A 27,293-nucleotide genomic window follows, 5' to 3' on the forward strand; every position below is an offset into this window, starting at 1 on the left:
GACTGAACCACCCAGGTGTACCCATTTTGCAGATCTTTAAAGTTGTGCTATATGGTCAGACGTTCCAGTCCTTTTCTATGGAGTTCTTCAGAGCAGAGAGAAATGGACTTTTCTTCCACAGATGTGTTTCAAAAATTGTTTGCTAATAATTCTCAGTGAATTTAAGCTTTTCTATTTAATTTATCTATGGACTATTTATTTTTCAAATTTCTGATCAATTATCAAAATACATTCATTAGGGTTTTTTTTTTTTTAATCTTTTTAACTTAGAAAAATCTTAAAAAGCCAAGTTCTATTTCTTTTTAAAATTCGAGGGGGATCCCTGGGTGGCTCAGCGGTTTAGCACCTGCCTTTGGCCCAGGGCGCGATCCTGGAGTCCCGGGATCGAGTCCCGCGTCAGGATCCCGCCATGGAACCTGCTTCTCCCTCTGCCTGTGTCTCTGCCTCTCTCTCTCTCTCTCTCTCTCTCTCTCTCTCTCTATGTCTATCATAAATAAATAAATAAATCTTTTAAAAAAAATTCGAGTTGTGTCTCTTTCTGGATAATTATTCACTAACGGGGAATTCTCCTATTCCACTACTATTCTGAAATTGCTCCGGAATAGGTTGTCAAAGCTACTAACAGCCCTCCTCTCCTCTTTTGGATATTCTTTTGTATTCTAATCCATTTGTTTTTCCATATGAATTGTAAAAACACTTTACATTTAGCATTTCTGTATATTTAATTGGCATTGCAGGAAAACTTAAAGATTGCATAACTTATACACAGGTATGCAATTATCAATTAAATAGAGAAAACAGACATAAAAATATTTAGTATAAGGTTTCAGAACTTCTTTCTTACATACCCAGTCATCCAGCGTTTATTCCATCTGCCTCCATCCTTTATGCCTGTAAACTCACTCTATTTAAGAATATTGCTATAGCTCTCCATCTATGCAATTCCTCTTTCAAAAGACTTTTGGTAATAAAGTCAAAAGCTAGCACTGAAATGATACTTCCTATGTAGCAGGGACTGTTTTAAGCACTTTACATTTTTAACTCCTGTCATTTTCTCAACTCTGTGAGGTAGGCGCTATTATTATCCAGTGTTACAGATGGAAGAACTAACACACAGAGAGTTAAATAACTTCCCAATTCCTACAGCTACTAAGGGTGGAAGCCAGGATTAGCACGGGGCAGCCTCCTCTACAGGCCAATCTCTCAAGTACTACCCAATATGGTTTGTAATCACACAAATAAATACACGCCGCATCTTTTGTTGTTTTAAGTATTTTCTATCTTTGTGACTGCTAAAAATTAGATCTCTTATTTTTCAGCTGGTTAGGACTGGTTGTCCAAGTATCTTATTGACTTTTTATCTATTTTTATTCCGATTAGGCTATTTTTAGATCTCCAGGATATTTTTAAGCTAATTCCTTTGGATTTTCTAGGAATATCACTTGCATCACTGCGAATAATGGCGCTTTCCTCTCTCTGTGTTTAAAGACATTAACACGGAATTTCCAAAGCAATATCAAATCATTGTGTCAGTGGGAATAAATCTTTAGGCCTGAAGTTAAAGAGTTCCATTATGGATCAAATTGCATAAAAGCGTTTTTTTTGTTTTTTTTTTTTAAACATACTTGAATAATTCATCTTGTCTCCAATAGGAGCAAACATTCCCTTAATAATAATAGGTAGATCTAAGATTTCCCTCCCACTCAAGCTTGAATTATAAATGCAATACTTTGGCTTAGCAGATCTTGAAAATATAAAAATGACTTTAATTCAGCTAAGTGGGGGTTTGAAGGTAGAGGAAACCTGAGTGTGATTTAGAGATTGTATGGAAAGGAAACGAGCTTTAGATGAAGCCGTGTTTACTAGTGAACTGTTCAGGGCACCGGTTCTCAAGCGTGGCTGCACATTGGAATCAACTGCTAAAATTTTCAAAAGATACAGATTCCTGGGTTCCATTCCCAGATAACCTGATATAATTAGTCTGGGGTGCAGTATGGGCACTGGGAATTTTTAAAAGAACCTCAGGGATTCTAATGTACGGCTAAGTTATATAACCACTAATCTGGGGGAGACTTTAAACCTTTTTCTCCCACTGTGCAAATTCTGATTATTAGGCTTATGTAGGCTGCTATTAAAATACACCAGTGTGGGCAGCCCCGGTGGCTTAGTGGTGTAGCGCCACCTTTAGCCCAGGGCGTGATCCTGGAGACCCAGGGTCGAGTCCCATGTCGGGCTCCCTGCATGGAGCCTGCTTCTCCCTCTGCCTGTGTCTCTCATATGTTCTCCCTCTCTCTCTGTGTCTCTCATGAATAAATAAATAAGATATTAAAAAAATAAAAATAAATAAAATACGCCAGTGTGCACACCGACTTCCATAGCAGTATTATTCACAGTAGTGAATAGATGGAAACAACCCAGCACCCATTGATGGATGTGAATGGTTGAAGAAAATGTGGCATGTACACACCATGGAGTATTACTGAGCCTTAAAAAGGAATGAAAGTCTGTTAGATGCTTCAGCCTGATGTTTTGCAGGTCCATGCATGCTGTTAGATGCTACAGCGGGCATGGACCTGCAGAATATCATGCTGAGTGGCTGATACCAGACACAAAAGGAGAAATACTGCATGTTACTACCTGTATGAAGTTCCTAGAACAGTCTAATTCATAGAGACAGAAAGTAGAATGGAGGTTACCAGAGGCTGGAAGGAAGGTGGATGGGGAGCTACTGTTTCACAGGTACAGAGTTTCAGTTTGGGAAGATGAGAAATCTCTGGAAATGGGTCTTGCTGACATGAGGGTTACTAATGCTACTAAATTGCATACTGAAAATGGTAAAAATGGTGAAATTTTGTGTTATGTATGCCTTCCAACAATAAGATAATTCAAACAAAAACACTTGCCAGGGTATGAACTCCTGTGAACTGCTTTCTCCAACTAGGTTTAGGGTGTTCATGTGAAAGGATATAGTACAGCGTAGTTTTGTAATTGCTTCAGTAGAGTTTGTCTGGTAGTGGCTTTTCCCCCCACACCATTCTCAAAGAAGGTTGCTCTTTTCCTTCCCTAACGATCGGCCGTCATAGAACCTTCCCACCTGTGCAGACAGGTAGAGGCCCGAAGCTGCCAGCGGCAGCACAGCGCTGGGAAGCCTATTGTCTAAGATCAGAGCTGTGTCTCATTCACTCTGGCACCTCTGATGGGCTTCTGCTGGACTGCACGTGGACACACCAAGCAAAACCGAGACATCAAAATCACCATTGTTATTAAGTGAGACATTTATCAAGAGAGATGTGATTTGTATCTGACTTGGGACACCCGGGTGGCTCAGCGGTTGAGCATCTGCCTTCGGCTCAGAGCGTGATCCTGGGGTCCTGGGATCGAGTCCCGCATCGGGCTCCCCGCAGGGAGCCTGCTTCTCCCTCTGCCTGTGTCTCGGCCTCTCTCTCTGTGTCTCTCATGAATAAATAAATAAATAAATAAATAAATAAATAAATAAAATCTTTAAAAGTAATAATAATAATTTGTATCTGACTTGGTAATGTTTTTTGTGCTCCAAAGAGGAAGATAAACTGACTGGAAGCATCTCTGGCATCAATTCTCATGAGGTAAATGAGGCCATTTAAAAACTGTCTCAACTGCAAGAAATGGATCACAATACCGGACAAAGGCTGAGTTACAGTAGCTGCAGTAGTTGTGATTACCTGCTTGAGCAGAAGATAGGAAAGCTTTCCTGGCTTGGTTTTCCCATGCACAAGATTTATATTATACATTCATATTGGATACAAGCAGCAAATTACTCGTATTTAGAATTTTTCTAGATTTTGAAAGATGTAGAGTCTAGGAGATCTGTCACATGTACTTACTTGCTCTCCCAAGCAGAGGATTCTAGAACTACATTGTCTAGAAGTGTGCTCCCAAAACGCGGCCAGTGCTACTGTGTGTCCGAATTTCCCATGACCTTTGTCACAAATGACCACAAATTTGATGGCTTCAAAAAGCACAGGTTTTTTGTCTTAGTTTGAAATCAGTCTCACTGGGATGATGTGAAGGTGTCTGCAGGCCCACGCTCCTTTTGTAGGCTCTAGGGAACGACCCGTCTCTTTGCCTTTTCCCACTTCCAGAGGTTCATTCCATGCATCCCTTCTCCTCTTCAGAGCCAGCAGCGTAGCCTCAGCTGTAGCCCTGCTTTCTTCTGTTCTGCTCTCCAGTCAGTCTGGGTCTCCCTCTTCTAAGGACACTTGTAATTATATTTACGGTCCACTCAGATAGTCCAGATAATCTCTCCATCTTGAGATCTTTAGTTTAATCACATCTGCAATATAAGTTAACATTCACATGTTCTGGAGAGTAGGATGTGGATATACTTGTTGTTTTTTTTTTTTTAATTTTTGTTTTATTTATTTATTTTTTTTAATTTTATAAGATTTTATTTATTTATGCATAGAGACACAGAGAGAGAGACCAGAGACACAGGCAGAGGGAGAAGGGAGCCTGACATGGGACTCGATCCCTGGTGTCCAGGATCACACCCCAGGCTGCAGGCGGCGCTAAACTGCTGCACCACCGGGGCTCCCCAGGATGTGGATATATTTGGAAGCCATTATTCAAGCTACCATACTGAGGAACTGCATTTTGAATGGAACAAAATTTGAATTTAAGTAATCATGTGGCTAGTGGCTACCATATTGGACGATATGAACCTCCTTCACAGGAGGTTCTATGGACCACACTCTTTAGAAGACATCTAAAAGCCAATACCAGGGTGGCCCAGGTGGCTCAGCAGGTTAGCACCGCCTTCAGCCCAGGGCCTGATCCTGGAGACCCGGGGTAGCGTCCCACATTGGGCTCCCTGCATGGAGCCTGCTTCTCCTTCTGCCTGTGTCTCTGCCTCTCTCTCTGTGTGTGTCTCATGAATAAATAAATAAAATATTAAAAAAAAAAGATTTTTAAAGGTACTCATGACTAAAAGAGAAAAGAAAGGTCAAAAGGAGATGCTTCATTTCGCAGCCATCTTGAGTATACTGTTGAGCTACTCTTCAAAAGAAAACAACCTACATAAAAATGTGTCCTAGATGTAATAATAGCATTGGGTTTATTTTTTTAATATTAAATAATTTTTTAAAATAAAATATTTAAAATATTACCTTTAAAAAATGTATCCTAGAGATTTGGAACACATCATCTCATCAATAGAATGAGGACAATTCCCAATGATTCTTCACCACTGAGGAAAGATTTAATTAGTATATTTATGATGGACTCCAAAAAAGTAGTTCACAATCTACAACATAATGGATATGCATCGTGATAGCAGGAAGCACCAGGAGCATGAGATCAGAAACTGCTCCTAGTGAGGTCTGGGAAGGAACTCTGGAGGATGTAGAACTCAAGAGACGGCCAAGCCAAGGAGAAGAAAGAGCACAGGCAGAGAGAAAGGGGTAGGAAAGATATTATCAGGAGAGGGAGAGGCATGCTCAGAGGAAGGAGGTTATGAGAGGGGTCGGGGGCGGGGGTGTAGCGCCATATGACTGAAGTATGTGGGCTCAGAGGGGGCAAGGCAGAAAAAAAAAAAAAGGCAGGGGCCAAATCTTGATGGGTAGAGTATGTCATGATAAGGAGTTTGGGCTTTATCCTGAGTGTCAACTGGGATGGGTTTGAATGCACGTGACAAAGGGCCAGTACGAGTGTCTAAAACAGGGCCGACGTTTTTTCTATATCAGCACCGAGGCTGAGGGGGAAGTCGTGCTCCATAAAGCCCCCTGGGGGTGCAGACTCCTGCCACCTCATTTCTTTGCCATCTCTGGTATATTCACTTGCTTCCGCCGTCATGACAAAGTACTACAGACTGGGTGGCTTCAACAACAGAAATGTATCGTCTCACAGTGCTGGTGGCCAGACACCCAAGATGAAGGAGTTGACAGGGTTGGTTTCTTCCAAGGACTGTAAGGCTGAACCTGTTCCAGGCCTCTCCCACAGCTTCTGGTAGGTGTCTAGAAATCTTTGGCATTGCTTGGTTTGTAGAAACATCTCTGCCTTCCCCTTCATGCTCATACGGTATTCTCTCTCTCTCTCTCTCTCTCTCTCTCTCTCTCTTCTCTCTCTCTCTCTGTTTGTGTATCTGTGTCTGAATTGGCCCTTTTTATAAGGACACCAGTCCTATTAGATTAGGGGCTTCCTGACTTCAGTATGCCCTCATCCTAACCAATTTACTTCCGCAGTGACCCTATAAGATCACATTCCAGATAAGGTCACACTCTAAGATACTGGAAGTTAGGACTTCAACATCTAAATTTGGGGGGTGGGGTGCAGAGGGTGGACGGAATTCAGCCCATAACACCTAGGTGGTTCTTATCCTTATGGTCCAAAATAACACTAGACACCCAGCCACCACATTCACATTCAGAGTCTCCTTAAAGGACCCATCCTGGCAGGTCCTTCTTCCACATTGATGTTTGCTCTGGAGGTGCTAACAGATTCTGGTTCTGAGGTGATCCTTGGAGAGTTGTACTCCTAAAGAGGGCACTGGCCACTTGTTAGCAATGCCTCCTTCCCAGACCCTGGGTCAGAGAAAAGCCTGGCTATAGAATGAGGACAGAGAGAGGGAAGGTTGTTTCTCTCTCCAATCGTTCTAGAAGGACTTCAGGAAAAATAAGGGATTTCAGGATGCATATATTAGCTGCAGAAATTTGACCCCCCCCCAAAAAAAACCTTTAGCTTTATCACTTGAAAAATAAGATAACAATATTTACCTTGTAGTGTCGTTACGATCATTAAAAATAACAAGTGCGAGTGTGTGGGCTACAGTAGATGCTCAATGGTAGTAAGTATTATCTGTGATTTGTCCTAGGGTTGTCTCCAGGGCCCCGCTCACGGCACCTCGCAGAGCGGGTGCTCAATAAATACCTGATGCCCTAGTGGAAATTTAGATCACCGCTAAAGCCCTGTGCTATCCTCAAGCCTGGAAATTGATGATAAATGAAGATAGCCATCAGGGTCTATAAACCACAAGATATTAGAAAAGAAACAGTCAAAAAAAAAAAAAAAGAAAAAGAAAAAGAAAAGAAACAGTCATCAAATTCAAGCATGGTAGGGAGAAATACGCACACCGAATGTAAAAAGTGACACCTGAAGTACATAATAATATGTATCATTTGTATCATATGTGTCGTTTTATGGCACAAGATTTCAAGGTCTCTGATGGAATCGACAGGACAAAATGGTTTAATGCATTCCTTACAGGAGCCAGAGCTGACTCGGCCTTATGATCTCAGGACTGAGGGCAAACTCTCTCAAACACAGCTAGTCACAGCCCAGAAAGGACCTCTAAAAGAGAATTAAGTTTAAACTTGGACCAGGACAGATAATAAGCTCCATGTAATGGTATTACAGCAGGAATCTTTACATACGATTTGCGACTACATATTTTATGGTGTCTGATCATAGGAAATGTCCCCCAAAGCATTAGGCTCTTCCACACCTGAAATAATATTTTTTTTTAATTTTTATTTATTTATGATAGTCACAGAGAGATAGAGAGAGAGGCAGAGACATAGGCAGAGGGAGAAGCAGGCTCCATGCACCGGGAGCCCGATGTGGGATTCGATCCCAGGTCTCCAGGATCGCGCCCTGGGCCAAAGGCAGGCGCCAAACCGCTGCGCCACCCAGGGATCCCTGAAATAATATTTTCATTGCTAAAAGCACGAGGTCAAAAGAACTGCGTGTCTTACCTAGGTGTGGGAAGACGTGTTTGAATTTCTAAAATGAGATTTTACGCAGATATTTTTGAAGGGCACCCTGGAATAAGCTCAAGATGGCCTGTAGCTATGATAGGAAGTATCTTATCCGGTATTGGCCTCAGAACGTTCTGGGAGGATGGAAATGTTCTGTATCTGTGCTATCTTAGTGGTCACTAGCTACATGCCTATTTAGATCCAAATTCAATGAAATTAAAAATTCAGTTCAGTGATGTACTACCAAGGATTATCATAAAACAAACAGTAATGAAGACTATGAGGTGTTGATGCAACGACAGACAAAACCATACAGAGGTGGGAATTAGGTCTACACATATAAGGCCACCTGATTTATGACAACTGCAAATGGGGAAATGATCCTTTAAATTAACGTGTTGGATTAATTGGATATCCCCATCGGGGAAAAAAAAAGAGGCATCTGGGTCTACTTCTATATCCCATCATTTACAACAATTCCAAAAGGAATACTGTTCTAAAGGGGCAAATTAAAATAGTACAACTTTTAGAGGAAAACAGAAGAGCAATCTTAATAACCTAGAGTAAGCAGAGACACCTTAAATCGGAAACACTCACCATAAAAATTGACAAAACTGGAATATTAAAATCAAGAACTCCCCACTCCCCTGCAAAACAAAAAAAATCAGACCTCATTCATTAAAAGAATGAAAAGAAACCTAGAATGGGAGAAGATATTTGCCAACATACAGTCCTGACAAAGGATGTGCATAGAAATCCCTCTTATAGTCCATAAAGACTGTGGCATATTTGTCCCGTGGAATATGACTCAGCAATAAAAGGAGTAGATTGCTGACACATGCAAAAACATAGACTCAGAAATCCAGTATGCTGAGGCTTACACAAAAGGGCACATACTGTACAACCCCAGGAATATGAAATTTTGAAACACGTGAAGCTAGACAGAGGAGAACAAATCAGAATGGGGGTTGCCCCCAGAAGACTGACTGGGAGGAGGAATGGAACTCAAGACTCACGTGCTCAAAACTCAGCAGATATACAATGAAGATTTGTGGACTTAATATCTTTGAAATTGTACATCAAAAGAAATCTTAGATATTGAATTTTAGTCAGTGATATACAGGCTAAATTACTTATGGGATTTGTATTGCCAGCTGCAAATTACTTTTTTTTTTTTTAATTATTTATTTATTTATTTATGATAGTCAGAGAGAGAGAGAGAGGCAGAGACACAGGCAGAGGGAGAAGCAGGCTCCATGCACCGGGAGCCCGATGTGGGACTCGATCCCGAATCTCCAGGATCGCGCCCGGGCCAAAGGCAGGCGCCAAACCGCTGCGCCACCCAGGGATCCCTGCAAATTACTTTGAAATGCAACAATATTAGAATAGATAAAGGGAAGGTTGGAAATGTAACAAGCAAGTTTTATAAACTGTTATTCATGGAATCTATATGGTAGGTTTGCAGTGTGTTTGCTGTAGAATTCTTTGAACTTTGCCAAATATTTGGGGCACCTGGGTGGCTCAGTGGAGTAAGCATCCACCTCCTGGTTTCAGCTGAGGTCATGAGCTCATGGTCGTGGGATGGAACCCCGGGAACAGCCCCATGTCAGGCTCCTCATTCATTGTGGAGTCTGCTTCAGATTCTTTCTCCCTCTCTCTCCCCCTCTGCCCCTTCTCTCTCTCAAATAAAAAAATAAATAAATAAAATCTTAAAAAAAACTTTGCTAAATATTTGAAAGTTATTATAATCAAATTTTGGAAAAAATACAAATGGAAAAGACACTCAGCTCACAAAAATGGGCAAAACTTTAACAGACACTTCATAAAGCTTTTTCTTTTTTTAAAAAATAATTTATTTATTCATGAGAGATTGAGAGAGAGAGTCAGAGACACAGGCAGAGGGAGAAGCAGGCTCCATGCAGGGAGCCTGATGTGGGACTCGATCCCGGGACTCCAGGATCACGCCCTGGGCTAAAGGCAGGTGCTAAACCGCTGAGCCACCCAGGGATCCCCATAAAGTTATTTCTAAACAACTAATAAACATGTGAAAAAGTTCTCAACTTCGTTCATCGTCGGGGAGGTTGCAAATTAAAACCACACCAGGCACGATTATCACTCACCAAAATGGCCAAGATGAAAATAGATGGAAAGTACCAAGTATTGATGAGAATGTGCAACAACCGGAACTGTCATATTTTGCCGACAGGGATGTAATTGGCGCACTTTGGAAAACTGCATTAAAATATCCAAATTTGTGATCCCTGGGTGGCTCTTAGCACCTGCCTTCAGCCCAGGGCGTGATCCTGGAGTCCCAGGATCGAGTCCCACGTCGGGCTCCCGGCATGGAGCCTGCTTCTCTCCCTGTCTATGTCTTTGCCTCTCTTTCTCTCTCTGTGTCTCTCATGAATAAATAAAATCTTAAAAAAATAAAATAAAATAATCAAATTTGTACATGGAACAACCTGTGACCTAACAATTCTATTTCTAGGTATATATCCAAGAGAAATGCATGCATCATTCATCATGTTCATCAAAAGATCTCTATTACAATGTTCATGGCATAGATTTTTCTTAGGTCCAGGGGCACCTGGGTGGCTCAGGGGTTGAGCATCTGCCTTTCTTTGGCTCAAGTCATGATCCTGGGGTTCTGGGATCGAGTCCCTCCTCGGGCTCCCTGCATGGAGCCTGCTTCTCCCTCTGCCTGTGTCTCTGCCTCTCTCTGTGTGTCTCATGAATAAATAAATACAATTTGAAAAAAGATTTTTTAGGTCTGAAATACATACTATTCCAATGTGTATCAACAGTTGACTGGATAAATCAATTGTGGCGTATTTACACGGTGGAATGCAATACAGCATCCTCACAAACAAACTATAAACGTAGTCAACATATGGATGCACCTAATGAACACAACAGTGAGTTAAAGGAACTAGACATGAAAGAGTATATGCCGAAATGATCCATTTATATCATGTGCAAACCCAAGGCTACCTCCCTGGGGTGGGAGGGAACGTGGTTAGTGATGGGAAGGAAACACATTTGGGACGCTGGCTATTGCTCGGTGTCTCCACCTGGCCGCTGGTGTGATCCACTTGTGAAATTTCAGCAGGCCGCGCGTTTATAATTCACGCACTTCTCCGGGATGTAATATTTCCATAAAGAGCAGCTTGTGTGGGCACCTACAGGCAATACGGGGCCACAGAAGGATTTGACATTTGAGAGACTTAGAGACGGATTTGAGAGACATGATTAGATTTGCATTAGAAACATTAATCCTTGACTTTGTCGAGGATAGCAAGGAAAGGAGCTACGGGGCCTTTGTAGAAGTGATCCAGGCAAGCAACTATGAAGGCGAGAGGGCTGTGTCACAAGGACCGAGTGGAGTTGATGTTTAGAGAACAAACCGACAGAACTTGGGCAGGTCAGTAAATCCCTCCGGGCCTCCTTTCCTCACTTGAAAGTTTGAGTAACAGTAGCTACTTCATTGGGACTGTTTTGATGACAATGATTTATTCCAAAACAAACAGGGACGCCTGGGTGGCTCAGTGGTTGAGCATCTGCCCTCAGCTCAGGCCCTGATCCCCGGGTCCTGGGATCGAGTCCTGCACCGGGCTCCCTGTGGGCTGCCTATGTCTCTGCCTCTCTGTGCATCTTCCGTGAATAAATACATGAAAATATTTAAAATTGGGGATCCCTGGGTGGCTCAGCGGTGTAGCACCTGCTTTCAGCCCGGGGTGTGATCCTGGAGACCCAGGATCGAGTCCCACGTCGGGCTCCCTGCATGGAGCCTGCTTCTCCCTCTGCCTGTCTCTCTCTCTCTCTCTGTCTCTCATGAATAAACAAAATCTTTTTAAAATTATTTAAAATAAAACAACAAAAAATCAACAAATAAAAACAAATTAAAAATATCAATGCTCATTGCATACTATGCAGAGCAAGACACAAGGCGTTCAGATGAGGAAGCTGTAAGGGAAGCACCTGAATTCGGCGCGGAGCCTGCACCCCGCCTCCTTGGAGGCGCAGGTAAAGTCACCTCCCACCTCCCGGCCTAGGCCTGGGCGGGACACAGGGCCAGCGGCCGAGGGCAGGCGGACGACAGGACGGGTAGGACCCGAGCCTCACCTGTCCCTGCAGAGCCACCGTTGAGCGGTGAGGGCTGCAGCCTGAGCTCCAGCACCGCAGCCCAGCGCCTCCTCCCGACCCCGCGGGCGCGGGTGGGGCCACCCAGGGGCGGGGATCCAGGCCCAGGGGGTGCAGCGGGGCCAGGAGAGAGGCCCAAGGGACGCGAGCCTCCCCGCGAGGAGCCGGGGCGCTCAGGGCCGCCTCCACCGCGCACTGGCACACGCGCCTCCCGATTTCTCGCGGTTTGGGGGAGCCTCTCCGGCGTCCCGAGGGTGCGGGACTAGGCCCGGGGGGGTCAGGGTCCGGCTCCTCCGGCGCCTGGACGCGTCCCTCGGCGGCGGCCACCCTGGAGCCTCCGCGCCCGAGGCCGAGGGAGGCGCGGGCGGGGCCTGGGTTCTCGGGCTGCACCGCCCCCGCCCCGCCCCCGCCCCCGCCCCGCCCCCGCCGCGCGCAGGATGGGGGCCGGCCGAGCCCCGCCCACTCATCGCCCCGCCCCTCCTCCGCAGGAGTGGGCGTGGCCGTACAAGCCCCGCCCCTCCACCGCAGGAGCGGGCGTGGTCAACCGAGCCCCCGCCGCGCCCCGCCTTTCCCGCAGGATGGGTGGGTGGCTGGCCGAGCCCCGCCCACTCATCGCCCCGCCCCCTTCGCAGGAGTGGGCGTGGTCAGCCGAGCCCCGCCCCACTCATCGCCCCGCCCCTAATAAGCGTTGGTAATTCATGTCAGAGTTGAGATACAAAATAGGTGAAAAATGATTTCACATCAATTTTGGTAAACCTAGAAAACACTAGGAGATGTTTTTGTCCACCAACATTTGCATTTTAGTTTAAGGAGCTAGTTGAATCGCGTGCTGTTCCTTCCCATAAGAAGAAAATTTTAAGTTCATCAAGTGTGAACGTCTAATTCAGAAACTTGTTTTTGCCATTTCCTTTCCAATCTGCGGTAGGATGCTGTCATCGTTCCCTATCGGTATGTTGCGACTTAGACACACCAAAATTACAGTGTGTGGACTTAAGTCCACACCCCTGTGGCAGTGTCAGACTAGTTTTATGAGTTCTACTGTTAAGGTTTTTTGCTGTTGTTTTAAAGACTCCCAGAAATCCAGGTTTACGTTTTGTGGAACATGAGCCAAAACTAATTGAGGTTGTTATGGAAAAATCATCTCACTGTAACGGTCTGTATTGCCTCTGGGACCCTGCTGGTCAAAGCCATATGGCCCACAAGGCAAAAATTATAATTTGTCCTAATTATTTTCGTTATTCAACGTTTACAACTTGATCTCTGGAGATGCTTTGCACTGTGTGAGATTTACAGAAAGAATACATAAACCATAAATTGACATCCCAATAAACCCTAAATTATTATTTTATATTAGTTTCGATCATCTGTGTTGTTTTAGGAGGTATTTGCTAGTCCTCCATATTTTAGCCACATGCTCACATCTCTCATGATTTCTATCCAAATAAAGCTTAATTTCATTGCCATATCTCTGGAATATTTAAAAAATTGGCTAATGAATAGAAAAGCTCTTCTCCTGCCCACACTCCCATAAGGCACTAATAAAAGCAGCGTGGGAGGCAATGTGGTGGGGTTCGAGCTCCAGCTCTGTGATCTGAAGCTTTCCATCTATATTAGTTGCCAGAGGCTGTTAGGCTGCTATAAAAAATTACTTACCAACATGGTGGCTTGAAACAACAGAAATTTATTCTCTCACAATTTTGGAGGCCAAAACTCAGTTTCATGGGATCAAATCAAGTGCACTCTCTCAAGGCTCATCCTTCTCATGGCCTCCTCCTTTGAGCATGGAACCTCCTGCCTCCCTCTTGTAAAGGCACTTGTGGGGCCACCTGGGTGGCTCAGATGGTGGAGTGTCTGATTCTTAATCTCAGCTCGGGTCTCCATCTCATAGCTGTGAACGCAAGCCCTGCACTGGGCTTCACGCCGGGCCGTGGGGACTACTTAATAAATAAATAATTAATTAAAGGCACTTGTGATTAGATTTAGGGCTCAACAGAGATTATCCCAGATAATCTTCCCATCTCAAGAACCTTGACCTAATCACATCTGCAAAGACCCTTCTCCAAATAAGGTAACACTTACAGCTTTGAAATTAGGACCGGACTCTATTTGGGAGACATTCTTCAGGCTACTAGGCCCTGGGTTTTTCTCTTCCGTAAAACACCATAGAACCCGCAGGACTGTACTGCCAATGAAACTTTCTGTAGTAATGGAGATGTTATCTGTTCTCTCATACGGGAGCTTCTTGCCACATGTGACTACTGAGCATTTGAAATAGGGCCATGCAACTGAGAGGCTGAACTTTTCATTTTATTCAGTTTTGATTTAAACTTAAATAGTCCCAGGTGACTGACGACTGTCCTAATGGGCAGCGCAGTTCTAAATCCTGAAGCCCCTTAGGGAAAAATGGCTTCGTTTTACCCCATTTCACTACCTAAGACTGCTTCCATCTTTTACCTGCTAGTGTTTAGTTTAATGGACTTCAAACTTTTTAGCATCAAAACCCTTTCTACAGGGATCCCTGGGTGGTGCAGCGGTTTGGCGCCTGCCTTTGGCCCAGGGCGCGATCCTGGAGACCCGGGATCGAGTCCCACATCGGGCTCCCGGTGCATGGAGCCTGCTTCTCCCTCTGCCTGTGTCTCTGCCTCTCTCTCTCTCTGTGTGACTATCATAAATAAATAAAAATTAAAAAAAAAAAAAAAAAAACCCTTTCTACAAAAAAAAATAAACAGGGATACCTGGATGGCTCAGCAGTTGATCATTTGCCTTTGGCTCAGGACGTGATCCTGGGATCCCGGGATCGAGTCCCATATCAGGCTCCCTACAGGCAGCCTGCTTCTCCCTCTGTCTTTGCCTCTCTCTGTCATTAAACAAATAAAATCTTAAAAAAAAAATAATTGGAAAGCCAAAGTGTAAATCAAGTTGTACTGGTTGAGGATTGACAGTGGGAGAGGGAGGAAGATCCATGGCAGACCAGGGTCTCCACCTGTTCACCAGCCCAGGTAACTAACTCTTCTAGGGGCAAGGGGCCACCTCTAGGACTCGATGCCGTGAAGCCACTTATGAGACCCGTGGTTATTCTTGGAAACGATTTGCTACAGCCTTCCATCAGACTCGAACACTTGGGGGTTTTACACCACTTTTAGACAGTTGGCTAGAACAGCTGTTCTCTTGGCCCCTTTCCAGTGGACCCGTCGATGCAGGGTTTTATCAATCCCTTGTTCTGCCAGAAGTTGCCGCAGCCTGTTAAAGCTTTAGGATTCTCGTTGCAACTGTATACATGGATTTTTGTCCGTTTTGTTTACTGATGGGGTTGTACTACCTAGAGTGGTACTTGGCCCAGGATACATGCCCTATTAGTTACTGAATGAAAATTAAAGCCAGCATTGTAGGATCTAAATACTAAATACCAGTATTGTCATTATGTCCTAATATTACAAGGACCATCCAATATTATAAGGATCCTATAGTTACTGCCAATGAATGACCTTTACTGAGTGCTTACTCCTTACCAGGTAGATGATGATGTGGACTCAACTTTATGGATGAGGATTATCCATTCAGAGACCCAAGCTGAGACCTTGTCTTACGATCACATGGAAGGGTAGGGGTTTGAACCAAGGATTAGTATTCTGTCGCTTCTAATAGATGGCTGTAAGCCACTCACAGAACGCCATATATAATTTTACCCAGTAGGATCCCTGGGTGGCACAGCGGTTTAGCGCCTGCCTTTGGCCCAGGGCGCGATCCTGGGGATCGAATCCCACATCGGGCTCCCGGTGCATGGAGCCTGCTTCTCCCTCTGCCTGTGTCTCTGCCTCTCTCTCTCTCTGTGTGACTATCATAAATAAATAAAAATTAAAAAAAAAATTTTTACCCAGTAGAATTATCCATATTAGGCTTAATTATAAATGATACTGCTCCTTGTATTAGTCATGCTGGGCTTAGGGCTCGAGTGAAATATGCCAGCATCAGTATCATGCCAGCTTGACTGGGCCCCAGGAATATGGTGGGAAGCAAGACGGGCTTTACTGTAGTTAAGTCGGGGCAGGGGCAGCCAGGCAGGTACATAAGCAACCACAGAACAGACTTCTAAGTGCTACAGAATTCCAGAACAAAGAGCACTTATGGGGCATGAGGGGAGGGATAATAGTGGCCACAGAAAACTTGGGCAAGAGCAGGAAAGAATACGGGTGCTAGGGAGTGTCCCTAGGTAAACGCTGCAGAATTCAGAAGCCAGAGACACCAGACTTGAGGTTGCCATTTTGAGAGTAAAATATCTACCTTGGCCCTGCAAACAAGCTGTCCTGCAACTCTCCCGCCCCTTAGCAGCTTTCTCTGCAGCTCTTTGCTTTTCCCCAAACCTTTGCACACTTCACTCTCTCCAGGCCTTTTAACTTGTTTTCACTCACCTGCAATGGCCTTTACCGAAGTCCATACAGGATCCCAGCATCTCCAGGTCTCTGGTCATCTGTCCTCCCTGGCCAGCCCTATCGGAGCTTCTACGCCCTCAACTCAGTGCCTCGACGTGCACTTGCTTTCTCTTCCTCTCTAGCAATGATAGCCTTCTAACATATTCGTAGAATCAATGACCTAAAAAAAGTTACCAGGCTGGATTTTACAGTGTGATGCAAGTGCAATGCAAGTGCAAAAGGCCAGACAGCGTTATGAAATAAGCAGTTAGAGTGACTCCAAGGTTAATATGAAATTATCTTTATTTGAAACTTCTGGAAAATGAGGCATTTGCAGACATTCGGGGCTGGCCAGGCTGAGAACTAGCACATACTATATGCTCTGTTCGTCTCACCACACTGGTGTTATCTTTCTTTCCACATGAAAACTTCTCCCATCACCTTCAAGATTTTCATATTCTAACACCACTGTATCCTTTAAATCCCCTTTCACAGCTCAAAATGCTCATTCATCAAGAACAGCTAACATCACATGCTGACAGATGCTCCCTTTGTGCCAAATTTTGGGTTAACTCCTGTAGGTTCGATGCCATTAAAGACTGTGAAGAGCTTATATGCTCAATGGCTCTACTGTGGTCTCCCCTGACCAAACTGGCCTCATCTGTTTCAATATTTCTACTGTTCCACTAGAAAGTGAAATGCCAAGAGAAGGGACTTTCCAAGAGGTCACATGGCCAGAAAGTTACATGAGGATCCTAATTCAGGGCTACACATGTGACAGGGCCCTGAGCCAGTCCCTAACCTACTTGTTGCGTCATCTGTAAAACTGAGAGAACAATACTGACCTCACAGAGTTGTCAGAACTGAATGACAAGAAAATGAAACACCTGCTATGCTGCCCGGTTAGCCACCACCAGCGCGGCCCTGCTGCTAGTGCCCCTGATGGGTGCGCAGGACACGTGGCCACTACAGCTTATGGAAGGATACTTGACCTCTTTGGAAGTGGTGTGCCCAAGACTGCGAATCTGAGAAACCACCAAGGAGCCAACACCGATGCAAGCACACGAGGCTTTATTAGCAAGCTCGAGCTTGGGTCCAAGTGTACCTGTCACAGTGGAGCAGGGACTTGGACTCAAGGTGGGTTCCAGCTGGATTTTTATGGGCTGGTCTAGGGGATTTCTAGTGAGGATGGAGGAGTTTCTCAAGCCCTTAGTTCCTCATTGGATATGGAACTTTCCGTTAAGGGCGTGCTCTGCGGGCATTCTTGGCACTGACTTGGGCTGGAGGCCGCAGTGCTTACTCCTCTAGGGGCCAGGGGTGGGGGACATTTCCTGAATGTCTTGGGTCCCACAGAAGCATGTGTGTACCTTAGGCCGCAGAGTTGCTGTAGGTCAGTAAAAATAACCAGCATCAGAATATTCCAGCTTCCACGGCTGCTACCTGTAGCTTTCAACCTGGAAAAAAGGAAAAACTTCCAAATGACCTTTCCAACAGAAAACAATTGTTGAGGTACCTTATTTTCAGTTTGTCTCCAAAGACAGGTGTGCAGGAAGGAGCCCTGCGTTCCACCCCCCCCCCCCGTGTTCCCCACCCTTCAACGACCAGCAACCCTGAAAGGATCATCTAAGGAGGGGAAGTTTGCATTCCTCACTGCGCTCCCCACTAGAATCCCATCACAGGAGGGGGCGCCTGGGTGCTCGGGGGAGGGCGTCCTTCCGCGGGGTCAGGGTCCCAGGGCCCGGGGGGGGGGGGGGGGGGGCCTGCCCGGCCCGCGCCGCTTCCCGCCCCTCCCCCGCGCTGCGGCGCCAGCACGTGCTCGCCCTCCCGCTCGAACGCACAAGAGCTTACAAAGCCCCAAAGGTGCGCGGTGCTCGGCGGAAGGAATCGTCTCCGGTCGGGCTGTGACTCCAGACAGGATCCAAAGAGGAGCGCTGCGGGCTCGTCCCTGGGTTTCATGGAGCCTTGCTGTCCCCTTCTGTGTTGGCCTCCCAGGGCACCGCGGGGCCTTGGAAGGGCACAGGAAAGGGGGGGCCCGGGGCCCGCGGGGCGCTGCGGGGGGGGCGGGGCGGGCGGCCACGTGCTCCGGGCCGGGCCGGGGTCGCCCGGGGGGGGGGCGGGGGGGTCCTACCTGCGCGGGGAGCTCCGGCCGCCGCGGCCCCGCTCGCGTCCGACACCCGGGCCGCCCCGAGCCCTCCGGAGTCGCCGGCCTGGGGAGCAGAGCGCAAGGTCGGCGGGGGCGGGGCGGGGGGGCCTCCAGGCGGCCCCTCGCGGCGCCTGTGCCTCGCGCGGCCCCGGGACGGGCTGAGCCGCCCGCCCCCCGGGCCGCCGAGGGCTGCTCTACCCCTCCGTCCTGGCCGCCGGGAGCACGGGGCTCGGGGCGGGCAAAGCTCGAGGGGACGCGGCCCGAGGCCCTCCCGCCGCCCGCGCCCCCCGCTCGCCCCCGCTCGCCCCCCGCTCGCCCCCGCTCGCCCCCGCTCGCCCCCGCTCACCTGGCCGGACTCCCGCGGCCCCCGGCGCGCGGCGCTGCTAAGGAGGCCGGAAGGTAGCCAATCCCGGGGAAGGGGGAGGGGAGGAAGGCGGGCCGTGGAGCGAGCAGCCAATCCGCGGGAAGGAAGGCGGGGCGGCGTGGAGAGAAGCCAATCCGTGGGAAGGATGGGGGCGGAATGGCGTGGAGAGAAGCCAATCCGTGGGAAGGGTGGGGGCGTGGCGGCGTGGAGAGAAGCCAATCCGTGGGAAGAATGGAGGCGGGAGGGCGGGGAGAGTAGCCAATCCGTGGGAAGGAGGGGGCGGAAGGGGGCGGGCCCGGCCGTTGGCGCCCAAAGTCTCAGCGCCGCGGACCTTAGGCATCTGCTGGGGCGGGAAGCCTGGTCCCCGGGAGCGGAGCATCTTCTCTGGAGCCCGAGCGCTCCGGGCGAGGAGCTGGTTCTCTCGGGCCACCTCCCCTCCTCGGGGACTTCTCCCAGCTCAGCACGTGGGCCAGAGCTCTGGGTCCTGCAGTCCCGGACACCCCGGGCTGGGGACCCCGGGGGGCCGGTGGTTGAGCCCAGGGCGTGACCCCGGAGACCGGGTCGAGCCCCAGGTCGGGCTCCCTGCATGGGGCCTGCTTCTCCCTCCGCCTGCGTCTCTGCCTCTCTGTCTCTGTCTCTCATGAATAAATAAATCTTTAAAAACAAAAATTTTAAAAAGAATCCCGAGCCGTTCTTTCCTATGTCACATTTCTATTCACACTTGAGCACCTCCTATGTCCGTGCCCCTTTCTAATCCTCAAATGGATGAAACAAAGACCTTGGTCTGACCTTATAGTGGAGAAGATAAATCAAGACGTGAATAACCAGTATCTTAGGGTGGCAAATGCTAAGGAGAAAAACAAGAGTACTTTCATTTTTTAAAGAATTCTTGGGAGAGGATTCTTGGATGCTTGTATCTGATTTCCCCTGTACTCCACCGTGCTTCGCCCTTTGCCAATAGTGTTTTGTGTCCCTTCACTGTAATAAATTTTAGTTGTGAGTATAAGAAAAGAAAAGAAAAAAGAAAAGAAAAGAAAGAAAAGAGGCAATGCTTTAGGGTCCTATTTTGGTCCCTATTTGTTAAGGCAGAGGAGACCAGGATGGATGAGGGGGCAAGGGCAGTTGCCCTGGGGCGCCCTGTCCAGGTGGAAGTCACTAAGAAAGGAAACTCAGGAAGAAGACTAATTGTGGTGGGGATGGAATAGGGGTCTTCACATCCTTCAGCTCCCAGGTCCCTCTCCCCAGTGTGGAATGGGCCTGCGATAGTGGTTTAACCACTGCTCATACTGCCCCTTGCTAATGCTGGCTCACTGCTCCATTTTTATGTTTATTTCATTGATATCTCTTTTCTTCCTTCTCTCTTTCTTTTTAAAATAAAGATTTTATTTATTCATTGGAGAGAGAGAGAGAAAGCACAAGCAGGGGGAGGGGCAGTGGGAGAAGGAGAAGCAGACTCCCCGCTGAGCAGAGAGCCTGATGTGGGGCTCCATCCCAGGACCCTGAGGTCATGACCTGAGCCGAAGGCAGCTGCTTCACTGACTGAGCTCCCCAGGTGCCCCTTCCCTCTCTTTTTAAGCTGAAATTTACATTTTATTTTTCCCAAGCTATTTTAACCTGGTGAAAAATGTGTATTTTCATGGTAGAGTTAAGGCCAGGGGTGAGGGGAACAGTGATTATGAAATAAAGTAGAGAGACATGCTCAGTCCTTGGGAGCCATAGCTTTGTATGCGCATATGTTCATACATTTATAGAACCCATATGTATTGAGAACCTAACATATGCCAAACACTGGTAGACCTGGAGGTATATAGATAGTGAGAAAAAAAGCCCCAAACGTGGGCCTTGCCCTGTTGGAACCCTTACTCTCATGGGTGAAACAGACACAAACACAGGAATCAGCTCAAAAATGCAAAATCAGCACTTCACAAGCATTACAATGGGGGTCAAAGACTCAGCTTTCTGATTAAGCAGAAAACAGAAGATGAGTTTATAGGACAAAGGAGAAGACCCTGGGGTGTAGTTCCACGTGGAAGGGAGTGCATGTGCAGAGTGTGTGTTCTAGGAAGGAGCTCAGTGCTTTCATGGAAATGCAGGAAGTCTGCTTGACTTCTGCACAAAAAGCCAAGGGGTGGGGGGTGGAGTGAGACACAGGAGAAGGCATGATGTAACGTGGGCTGCAGTGGGGGGTGTGGTAGGAGATGCTGGTGGCCGCCTGGCCATGCCAGACCCCGAAGACCACCTTAAACATGCCCATTGATGATGCTTGTTGATAATATGTTATATAAATGCACATCAATCAAACGTTGCTGTTTGCAGGGCTGCCGTGTGTCAGGCCAGTGTGTTAAAGATAGAAAGTGCTAACCTTTCTCGAACACTTACTATCTGCTCTGTGCATCCATTGCTCTGCCTAGAAGATCTCACGGAATCCTTTAGGCTACCCACTGGGTACAGTAGGCACGATGAAATTCCTCATTTTGCTCCCAGACCCCACATAGTGCTAATATTTTGTAAGAACTATTCTATCCCCAGTCTAGTAGTATAGACAGCTGGTGGAAGTATTAGGGTTTCTAAGCACATTGAAACACGGTATCAGCACTGACCCAAGCTCCATCCCAACACTTGTACATAAATGCACAAACTTCGAGGAGGAAACCGAAACCCTAGCTGCAGTGGCCAGAGGGTGGACACAGGATGGCAGCACGGAATTCTCAATTTCTGAAACTTTGAAGGTGCTTTTCCTTACCAGCGACTGTGGGATTGAATTTAGAACCCTTTAAAATCCAGAATTACATTAAGGCAGCCGGCTTAGAAGTTGCATGTTGACCAGCCGACCCTAAGCAATAGTGCTTGCTATCCTATAATGGTTTGATTGTATTGGATTTTTAAATATTGCTTTTTTCGTAAAAGAATTCTTGCAAAGAATTGCAGGCTACCTATTATGCTTAGCATTCAATGTGTTCTATGAAATTACTGTATAAATGATATTTGGTTGGTCAGTTAAATGAATTAGCATAAGGTATCTAGTTGAAAGGGCAGCCAAAATGAACTATTTAATTCTATTAAGGAAATTGGTAGACCTGCTTCTTCTGTAGCACAATTTTAATGAGACTGCTTGAATTGGGTCCTGTTCTATATCAAAAAGGAACATGAACACTTTCAGGTTCTATTTCTGGCTCTACCACAGGCTTCGCTATTATACCCAGAGCAAGATGAAACCTGTTACTTTTTTTTTCTATTTGCAAAATGTAGGCAGCACTTTCAGCCTTTTTCACAGGAGTGGCAGATTTAATGAGCGCCACAAATGACCTTGACCTGTTTTGTAACTGCAAATGCATTCTTATTGCCATATTTTTGTGAAAAATGAAAATCTGTTAGCTTTTTCTTTTCCTGATGAGTTGATACTAAGCTAAAACTTTTAATGTCTGGAATACGTGCTTTATCAGCTGCTCTTCAACATTCCAGTTTCCAAATTTAAACAAAACGAGAATAAGATAAATCTCGCAAAAAAAAAAAAAAAAAAAAAAAAGATAAATCTCGCAAGTGATAATCAAAACAGTAGAAAGGAAGTGGAAGAGTTGCCTTGTCAATGGAGGTCTATTTGTTTGTTTGTTTTTTTCAAAATTGCACTCTTGATTTTCAGTAAGATGAGTAAGAGTATCTGAAATACATGATTAAAGCCTACATTGAATGAAGCTGGTTTGCTGGGAAAAAAAATAATGTCAAAAGTAGGTTGGTAGGTCAGGTTGTGGTATCCATAGGAGTTCACCAGTTGTGAAGTTTGTGATAATATGCTTTAAGAGTGATTGCGGGCCACTCTGAGATCTTTCTATCAATTCCAGTACTGATGCTGTGGGCTTGGGGTTGATGGTACAAGAAGTAAGGAAGCACTCCTACATTTGGGGATTTTGCAGAGCTCCAACTGCTCAGAAGTTTCTTGCCTCCATCCTAGGCGACTCTTCCCGGTCCATGGGCTGTGGGAGGGGGCAGTCCTTACCATAGTCATGAGGTCAGACACACGTGAGATTTACTTGTTTTTGAAAAACACAATCTAGGTCAGAATCACAAGGAATAAAATAAATTACTTCAAAATACTGAGCTGGTTAGTCGGAGGTGCTCTGTTTCCCACTCCTATAGATTCCAGGTAGAGTTATGTCCAGTAGGATGATGTGCCTGGCTGTCTCTGCTCACTTCCTCACTCTTCCCCAGCGAAGAAGAGCTTCTTCTCTCATTGATGAGTTTGAAGAAGGAACTGGACCAGAGCAAGGCAGCCTCTCTCTACCACCCTCCCCCCCGGCCCCCGCCTCTGAGCCTAGCTGACCTGCAAGAGCTAACGTGAATTCTGTTTTCTGCAGTTGAGTCCATCTAATATATTTGCTCCATGCTTTTGGTGGGTATTAGTGTTTGTTATTTGAACTCTGGCATGAATTTTACATAAGAAATGAAAATAAGGTCTATTCATAAAATTCTCCCCAATCAACTGTCATTTCATTTCAGGAACTCAGAGGGGAAAGTGCCTTTTAAGATAGACTGGAATTCGAATGAAATTGGAAATAACAAATATGCTGCCTTTTGCTCTTGCTCACATTCTTCTGTGGTTGTAGAAGCACAGCAAATGAAAAGTGTAATGTTTTTACATTTGACCATTGCTACTCTTATTTTAATTAGACTGTGGTCTGTATGAGGTCATACATAGCCTTAGATCTAGCACAATGGCTGACATGTAGTTGACACTCAGCACATATTTGTTGACTAATGAATTCAGGGTATTTTGATTGAGAATGTTTAAAAACCATTTTAAAGTGTCTCATAATGCCCTCAGTCAAATTCCGATAGCATAGTAGGTGGCTCACAGATAAGCTTTTGCAGCCTGGGGGTGTTACCAACCTCTACTGGGGCAGAATCATTATGGAGGGCGTGGGTGTGCAGAGCTGAAGAAGATGTTCAACATTTGTCCCACAAGTGAGGGCGCTGCCACATTAGCCCGGTCCTCACATAAACACACGATGAATAAGGACAAAATCCCAGCCGAACACTTCTGGATGGGAAGAGTTAAAAAGGATAGAGTCCATCTGGACACTGATTACATGGAAAATAATGCCAGCCCTCTAGGGCCTGAAGTGCTAGCCCGGGCCCCATAAAGGCTGTATTATCAACTCTGTCACCTTTAGTGTGTGCCTAATGCACTCCTTTCTGGTAAGTGTACTCCCTCTCACTCCCTGGCCCATTCCACATCACCTGCTCCAACTGCCCATCCTTATTCCAGTTGACCTACGCCCAACATTCTTGCTCTTCTTTCCCAGACTCCTGGGGACACTCATTTCTCAGTCAGAGGCATGAAGGGTGGTCTGTACTTTCGTTCATGCACTTCATTGGACGAAAGACACCGAGCATCCACTGTTTGTTGGGCGCTGGGCTATGATAGATGATCCCAACATGATCCTAGATCTCTAAGAGCTCATAGATGGCACCATACGGAAGTGATGTGGCTGAGGTTGCCCTGAGAGCTGTGGGACACCAAAATGAGGCATCAAACCAGCCTGGGAAGTGTCCCCAGGTTGGCATGTTCCAGAAGAGGCGGAGGTAGAATCAAGAATTTCGAGGTAGATTGAGAATTTCAAAGAAGCCCCAGACCCAGATCAAAAGGCTCTGTGAATCGGCGTGTACTCAAGAGAGGAGGACAGAAGGGGAAGCTCTGCTCATGGTACAGAAGAGGTCAGGTGTTTAGATTTCCCGGCTTAGAAAGAGCACCATCCCTCTTTGTGATGGAACCTTGTTGACGACCTTTTAAAATTGACGTTGGAGGATCAGGGCTAAGGGCCAAGACGTGTCTGTTTGCTAAATTCTCCTACAATACATCAGGAAAACATTGTGTGTGCCCTGTAGGTATTTTTACTGCCATTTTAGAGGAGGTTTACAGTTTCCTAACAAGCTTCATTCATTATAATGCGCATACCTGTATCAACAAGTTGAGGAAAAACCTGATTGACATTAATCTCAAAGGTGTTGCTGAGAAGGTTTTCTGTTTGGTTGTCTTTGAAGTGAAGATCAGAGGTGATTCTTTGTCACCCACGAAACTTTGATGTTTTCTTGCATGACTGTTCCACAGCCAGGACATAAACACCAACATACACAGGCAACATCCATAATCATTTTACGACCAGGTGAGAAATGCGTGGAGGAAAATCTAATTTGTTACTGCTCCGTGTGACTTTGAAATGTTCCTGGATGTTCTGGAGGGAAAGCTAGCTCTAGAACAGAGGCATTGACATTCATTAAGAAAGTCTGTGTAAAAACTGGTTTAACCGACTACAAACAAATATATCAAAGTGGCAAAGAAAGGACTTGCTTTAGTATAGTTGGCGAGGGAGGGAGTTAGGCTGTAAGTCCGACTGCTGGGTGTACTGGACGAGGATGAGGTTTTGGAGCCGGACGGGCTTAGTTTGGAATCCCGGCTCTGTTATCTACTAGCTGTGCGCCCTCAAGAGAAGTGCACCCTCCCAGCTTCCTCATAAACAAAAGGAAGGTATTAACCTTGTCAGGATTAAGTGCAATTACATGGTTTAGGTGCCTAATAAATAAATACATGCTCAAAACTGTAGATATATGGGTCTTGAGCAAAATAGTCATTGCATACAATTTTAACTCAGAAATCTCAAAGAATATGCCTTAGTTTTCAATGTGTTCTTGCCCAAGTCTTCTTGGTGTGATATTGGCTTACGTCTTTTCTCATGGCTGCAGAAGTCTGAAGATGCCAGACATGACTCATCTAAGGATATGGATGGGACTTGGTAGAGAACCCGAGGACCTATTTATTCACACATGTAAATGCAATCATTCTACATGTTAGATAGATGATTTCTGGCTCTCTGTTACAAATATTCTCCTCTCCTTAATTTAAGTCATCCTCTCTTTGATTTATAGACAGAAGGAGATGAAAGTAGTACTTAACACGTTGGTCCTCCAGCCTCTGGGGAAGTCCCATTGTCCCTTAAAGCCTCAAGAGAAAAGAATAGGGGATTGAAAAGGGGAGGAACCCTGAGTGGCCCATCAGAACGACCAACTCATTCTTGCATCCATCCATGCATCTACCCATGCATCCATCCATCTATCCATCCACTGCCAAGTTCAGAGGCCTGCCCAGCATCAGAACTACCTTCCGGTTTGGGGAGTTCCTGATTGTATGAATCGTGACCAAAGGCTGGGCCTACCTTCCATTATAATAGCTCACATGCTCAAATATACACTTTCCTCTGCCCTTCAGCACCTAGGCCATGGGACTATGCTATTAGCTCAGCTAATGGGGCTCTTCGGCATAGGATTTTAAGTCTGGAGCATATCAGCAAAGAATCAAGGATGTGTGAGAGAGAACGGTATGAGAAGTAGGATCAAATGTCTACAAACAGCAGTGTCTATTGGTATGGTGTCTCTCCAGTTGTGGCATGATTTTTGCCTTTGTCTGCTCAACTTCTCCCCTACTCCCAACTCTGAGGTGAGCCCTGCCTTGGCTTGCTGATTTCTGGATCTTTGGCATTCGACACGGAGAGAGTGTGTATGAGTGACAGGGCAGGAGACAAGGGAGGCAAGAGAAAAAGAACAAAGCTTCCAGGGAAGAGAAAAACATCAAGATTCTGAAGCAGTGTCAGAATGTGTACGAGTAGGAGCCGTGAGATGATAAGGGAGTAAGGCTGCGGTATCTGACTTGGATTCCCGTATCGGCCCTTGAAAATACAACTAGTGACTATAGTTACTTTTTAATTACTTTCCGGTCTCCAGACTTTTTTCTCTGAGTGTGTTCAATATCCAGTTTGGCTGCACTCAATATCCGGTTTGGCAGTAGAGCCCCAGCAGACAGGCTGCACTTGAACGACCACCCCTCTTGGTGGCTTGGGTCATTGACTCTCCTCTGTGACTGGTTGAATCTATTCCTCCCCGCCCAGGGGAATGGGCCAGCATCTTGTCACAGGTTGAGGGTGAAGCTGACACAGAGGAAGACAAAGCCAGTTAAGCCACAAGCAGAAGGCATCACAGCCATTGAATTCAGATAATCCTGAATGGGTCCTACCTCTGGACTTGCAGGGAAGCGTGCCAGTCAACTTCCCTGTGATCTTAGCAAGACCAAATTGGACTTTCTGACTTGTAACTAAAAGCATTTTATTTTATTATTTTTTTTTAAAGAATTATTTTTATTTATTTATGATAGTCACAGAGAGAGAGGCAGAGACACAGGCAGAGGGAGAAGCAGGCTCCATGCACCGGGAGCCGGATGTGGGATTCGATCCCGGGTCTCTAGGATCGTGCCCTGGGCCAAAGGCAGGCGCTAAACCGCTGCGCCACCCAGGGATCCCACTAAAAGCATTTTAAACTGATAGGACCACATGGTGGAAATGAGCCCTCAACACGGAGGAGAATACTTGGTGTACTCCCAGCACACCACCAACTGGCTGTGTGACCATAAGCAAGTCACTTCACCCTTTCGGGACTCACCTTCCTCATCTGAAAAGGTGACA

General features: G+C 46.1%; 1 non-coding gene across 1 annotated transcript; it reads right to left on the reverse strand.

Moving 5' to 3' along the window:
• Nucleotides 1-18,176: 18,176 nt before the first annotated feature.
• Nucleotides 18,177-18,297, reverse strand: LOC121474365. The gene has a single exon (XR_005983375.1). It is a non-coding gene; the product is annotated as a small nucleolar RNA SNORA26 (small nucleolar RNA).
• Nucleotides 18,298-27,293: the final 8,996 nt, after the last annotated feature.

The sequence above is a fragment of the Vulpes lagopus genome, chromosome 12 (assembly GCF_018345385.1).
Source record: "Vulpes lagopus strain Blue_001 chromosome 12, ASM1834538v1, whole genome shotgun sequence".
NCBI lineage: Eukaryota > Metazoa > Chordata > Mammalia > Carnivora > Canidae > Vulpes > Vulpes lagopus.